Source organism: Pristis pectinata, chromosome 26 (assembly GCF_009764475.1).
Source record: "Pristis pectinata isolate sPriPec2 chromosome 26, sPriPec2.1.pri, whole genome shotgun sequence".
Classification (NCBI taxonomy): Eukaryota; Metazoa; Chordata; class Chondrichthyes; order Rhinopristiformes; family Pristidae; genus Pristis; species Pristis pectinata.
The window spans coordinates 8,499,790-8,505,932 of record NC_067430.1 but is presented as its reverse complement, the minus strand read 5'-3'; positions in this window follow the sequence as shown (position 1 = coordinate 8,505,932).

Below are 6,143 nucleotides of genomic sequence, written 5' to 3'. Positions count from 1 at the left end.
TTGGGCAGAATCAATGTGCATTTCTGAAAGGAAAATCATGTTTGACAAACCTTTGTTGGGGCTGTAGAGAACAGAACAGGTAAAGTGGACCCAGTGATTCTGATGTACTTGGACCTTTAGGAGTTCTTCAATCAGGTGTCACAAGAGAAGATATTAAAGAAAATTAGAACACATGATCTACCATGCTTAATGGGCAGAATACAGAATGTAGGGATAAACAGGACATTTTCAGATTGGGAGACTGTGACTCGTTGAGCGTGGCAGGGACTAGTTCTGGGATCCCATCTGTTCACAATCTATGTCAATGATTTGGATCAGGGGACCAAGTGTAATGTATCCAAATTTGGTGAGTTGCAAGGAGGATCCAGAGAGGCTCCAAGGGGAAATGGACAGGCTAAGTAAAAGGACAAGGATATGGCAGATGTGGAAACATGTGAAGCTCTTCACTTTGATAATGGAAGTGGAAAAACAGAATATTTTGTCAATGATAAAAGTTTGAAAGGTGTTAGCGTTTGGAAGGGACTTGGGTGTCCTTGTACATGAATCACTGAAAATTAACCTGCATATATAGCAAGTGATTAGGTAAGCAAAGGTATGTTAGCCTTTCTTGCAAGAGGATTTGAGTACAAGAGCAAAGTTGTCTTAGTATAATTATATAGAGCCTGGTGAGATAGCACCCAGACTGGGTGAAATAAATTTACTCATCTTAAGTGGCAAGACATATTGACGTGAAATTTCTACAAAAAAGGCCAATAGTTCCACTCATATGTGTAATGTGATTATATACAACCTAGCACAAAAATGTTGGTGAACTAAACAACACATTCCATGTCTTAAAAATACTTACTGATTCTAATTTATTGGTCCAAATTTCCTCCTCAGAGTGGCTGTATCCTGTCACTCCAGCCATTTCTTGACATGATGGGGAATGAACGGAACTGGCTGAAGATCAGTAACTGACAGGGACCTCAGGAAGGCTACAAACATACTAATATTGTCTTTTGTATCCATGTGCTGGTCTTTGCAAAAGCTTAAGTTGGAGATGCTCATTGAGAGACCCGCTTCTGCTATTAGTTGTTCAATTGTCCATTCTCATTCACAAATATACATAGTGGAACTGCAAAATTTTGGCATAATGCATTGATTGTAGGATCACTTAACTCTGCGTATAGTGTGCTGCTTCTCTCCTCAGCATGCATGAAGTCCCAGGTCATAGCTTCTCCTATTAGCACCTCACTTTCAAGTATTGCCTGGTGTTGCTCCTGATATGTTTTTCTATACTTCTCATTGAACCAAGACAGGTCACCTGGCTTAAAAGTGCTGGTAAGGTGTGGGATATACCAGACTGAAGGTTTACATATTGTAATGGAATTGAGTTCTGATGCTGTTTCTGATGCTTACCATTTATAGATGTCCAGATTTGAACTATTAGACCCACTCTGGATCTATTCTACTTAGAACACTGGAGATGCCACACATCATGATGGAATGTCCTCAGTGTGAAAATGGGACTGTTTCCATGCATAGATGATCCAACCTTTCGCATTCTTGCACTGGGTATGTTCATCAAGCTTTTTCTTCCCATTACGGGGTTGCAGTGAGCGATTTAATTCAAGGCTCTCATGGACAGACAGGCCAATGTCAGACTGACGAGGACGAGGTTGAGTAAGTTTTTCCTTCACTGGCTCTCTCACCACTTTTCACTCTCTCTCATTCACCTTTCACAGCTTGGTTGGTCATGGTGCAATTGAGTCAGTCTAGCTGACGGGCATTGATAGAGGACATCCTTGGCTATAAATCAGATTTCACCTGCTTGTGGTGCGTGTCATGTTAATACCCAATCAGATATCCTGTAAAAACCTGTACTGTAGATTCAAAGCAGGGCCAGGGCAAGTTTGCACACAGAATCGTGCACTAGAATGGGGCCTGTGTGGCTCCTGGATGAATACCTTGCATTTCCCGTGCAGATTGATGATCTTAAAGAACCCCCCTTGAGGCAGCTGGAGGGCAGCTGTGGAGGTGAGGGAAAACACAGAGGCAGTGGGGACACCACAATCTCCAGCTTGCCCCACATGGGGGTTTTGAGTCCCATGCTATGAGTGGTCCCACAGTACGGCAACATTCAAGGTGATTAAGGGGCCAGTGACCACAGTGTGCAGCTTAAGTGTTCTTTGTATAAAATGGCTGCAAACAGTGAATGAAGGAAGCACCTCTGGTGCGGTTTCCGTTGACCTCGCCATCAGAAACTGAGGCTGGCAGTTGCTACCAACAATGTGAACTGCAGACCCTTTATTGAGATCACACTGCTGCTCTCTGCACAATATTGCTCCTAATTCTTCTGCAAAGGGCATACAAGGGTCATAGGCTGCATCTAAAAGCTCCAGTTTACGTTGGTGAGGGAGTTCATGTGCGTCGTATGACATGTGAAAGGAATGGGTCCATGACTGATACCGGGAAACATTAGCCCCACCATGGTGAATTGTGTACGGAGATGGCTGGGTCAGTTTCCCAATGGCTACAAATTCACCCAGAAATGATCACTTGTGCAATATAACCTGGGTAAAAATTACTTCTATGTGATTAGGTGCTAATGGATCCAATTTCCAGGCACTGAGGAATTCAGTAGAGTGTATTTTGATCTTCAGTTGAGGCAGAAAGATTTCTTTGTTGATATTTTATCTGCTGCCAGTTACCCTGGATGCATGAAGTCATTAGTTGAATACTCTCAGGCTCGCTAAGGTACTTTAAATATACTCAGGTTGTCAATAATGTATAGATCTGGGATGTTGGTCAAAATTCTGTGTGTCTAAGTCAGATCATTGCTTCATTTGTCTGTAGAACAGCCTTCTCAACATTGGTACATGCCCAGCTGTTAGAGAAAAGGCTGAGAGCATTGTTATCGTCTGATGTTAATCCGCTGCTTTAGGCAATGCCATTTGGTCCATTCAGTTTCTTATTGTGAATATCAAAAAACAGCTCTGACAAAGGGCCTGGGACCTAAAACATTAACTCAGTTTCTCTTTCCACAGATATTGCCAGACTTGCTGAGCTTCCAGCATTTTCTGTTTTTGCTATTATTGCACTTTTGTGCAGCAGTTTTCTCCACCCGAGTCACACATAAGCCAGACAAAAAGTCAGGCAATTTCTTTCCCCAATGTACATTTTGAGAACCATTTGGGCTTTAAAAAAAATCTAAAGCTTTATTTATGCCACTACTAATGCTAAATTTTGATTCCAGATTTACTTGAAGATAATGGATATTTATTAGCTTTCTGTGGACAACTAGAGGGCATAAGTTCAGGGTATGAGATTTGGAGGGGATCTTAGAAGAACTTTTTCATGGTTGGAATCTGGAATGCACTGCTTGAGTGGATGTTGGAGGCAGGTATTCTCACAACATTTAAGTATCTAGATGAGCATATGAATGATCAATATACATATGGCTATGGACCAAGTGTCAGTAAATGGGATTAGTACACTTGATGGTCGGCACAGACATGACGGGCCAAAGATCCTGTTTCTGAGCTGTATGACTCTAATGACATGTTACCATTATTTATTGTGTCTCTGCTGCAAGTACGGATAAGCTAGTTTACCACATGTAGATTTACAAGCCATGGAAATAAATTCTCTTATTTTTATTAAAACCTTGGTGTATTGGGAAGGAGTCAACAACAATAGTAGGTCCGAGGCTTGCAGCAACCAAATTTAGGAACTGGTTGGAGACACAGGAGACTGCAGATGCTGGAATCTGGAGCAACACACAATCTGCTGGAGGAACTCAGCAGGTCAGGCAACATCACCTCCGGAGTTCCTCCAGCAGATTGTGTGTTGCTTTAGAAAATGGTTGAATTGATTTATAACAAGAAAGCCATCTTGAATTTAAACTTCAAGATCACTTATTTTGTTAAACTCCAAATTTTAAAAAGTGCTTTCACATTCAAACTGATTTATAACCAGACAGTAATCTTCAATCATAATTCTTCAAAGCTGCAGCCTCTAGTTAAAATTTTCACATTTAAACCCTTTCCTTGCACTACAACCTCCTCTAGCCTTTTTAAGAGTCTCCACTTCCTTCATCCTAGCATTGGAGACATTGGTTTCTGCTGCATGAGGCCAGTGATCTACAATTCCATTCATCATCTCTATACCTGTGCAACTTCAAGATTCTTTAAAACCCAACTGATTGTCCACTTGAGATCGCACCTCCATCATTTCCTTTGCTAAGATAGGCAGAAAGTGTTGTAAGCACCCCATCTGGACAGTCAATAGAACGGGCACCTACTTTGATGGCTTAATGTAAGTTTGTCTTATTATACTCCTTTGCAGCAATTTGGGACATTTTTCCCCATTCAAGGTTAAAGCTACTATTCTGTTCTCACATGAAATTTGTGGACTGCTTTTACACTGAGTATTATTTTTTTCCCAGAATTCCAGACACTTGGCAGAGGCTAAATGAGATTGAAGTGGCTGTGTTTAAGAAAGAATATGGAGCAATTCATTTCATCTTTGCACTGTGATACCAAGGGCAGAAGCAGGATTCCAACTCTACCTTGACGGATTTATTATCTAAATTAATCAAGGAATTAACTTAGGGACTTTGCCATTTTAGTAATGGACAGTTTTCCCATAAGCAAACTTGGGAATGTCAATTTTAGTTAATCTGTCATGTGCATAATTCTGGAATGATTCATCTAAATTCCACACATTATGTTTAAACTCAACCTTCCAGTGTTTTAAAACATGCAGCAAGTCATCAGTTGATGGACACAATTTATCATTTCCAATGCAATTGCCATAACAAGCATATATTGCATCCAGGATTGCAAAAAATCCATAAAACCTGAGATACAGTAACCATGGCAATCTTAAAACATTGGACTATAAAAACAGAAGTCTCAGATTTCTAATAGAAATATTTATTTTAAAAACCGATTTTGCAAAAATATTTAAGCATATTACATGCCGATTTTTTTTGTAGACTCCAACAAGCAAGCCCACTGAGTTAAATCTGTGTTTATTCATAGGGGTCTACAAAAATGACCTAACAAGTTGTGTTTTTAAACAAAGTGGTGCTACTTTGGAGTAACATCTCTGAAAGAAATTGCAATGAAGGAAAATGAACTCTGATCTAAATTCATGAACCATGAACCAATTCATGATAACAAAACGTTGCAACTCTCTGAATTTAAGCATTTTCACAGTGCAAAAATTGTTTGAATTACAAAGCTCTCAAATTTTGTTTTCTTCAGCACAGTTTATATAAACTGAAAAGATCTTTCTCCCCCCTCCCCCCCCACCCCAAAGAGGCTGATTTGGTGCTTATAGTACACTCCTCCCATTGTATTTAATATACTTATTGTTCCTTATTCCCACATCCCAACCACCTTGCCTGCCCTATCCTTGCCCAATGGAAATATAATTTTGGATACACATATTCTCTTCAGTACCTAAACCAAGAAACCATTGCTCATGCATGGGTTTGGACACAAAGTACTGGTAGCTTAATTGACCTCAACAGGATTGAATGAGGACAATATGCCCTCAACCAACATTACCATAAATCTACTTGAGGCAGAGGTCACTGGATATCCATTAACTTCAAGAAAGAAGCCCCTTTCATTCTCTTTGATTCAGATGCACCAGATCTTGTTAATATTTGTAACTTGAATTGGCCGTGCCAGATTCACATCTGGCAGTTAACACTCTTGCTAGTAACTCCCGAACAAAAGGCAATTGTGAATGGAATAAGAAGAGCATTATTTTACTTTGTGCAGAAGACTGTAGTAACAACATTGAATTTGTGATGATTTAAAAAAATGACTATTATCACTTGTTCTAAGATTTGTCTATAGATAGAGCAACATAAAAGTGTAGTTTTATGCCAAAACATAAAACCAACAAGGTTATTTTCCAGTGAAGGAAATTAACATTCTCCAGATTAAAGAAAAATGTTATAATATTCATGTCATTGAAAGAGGCCATTTCAGTCTCTTTTCAGACTGATTTCAGCTGAGTCCATTCCCGATCTTAGAATATTCTCACCACATCCGTTCACCCACTTGTTTGTCCTGTAACCCATTCTCTTTCACATGCCCATTAAGTTCCCCTGATTCTCCTGCTAACCACCTGCAGTGGCCAAT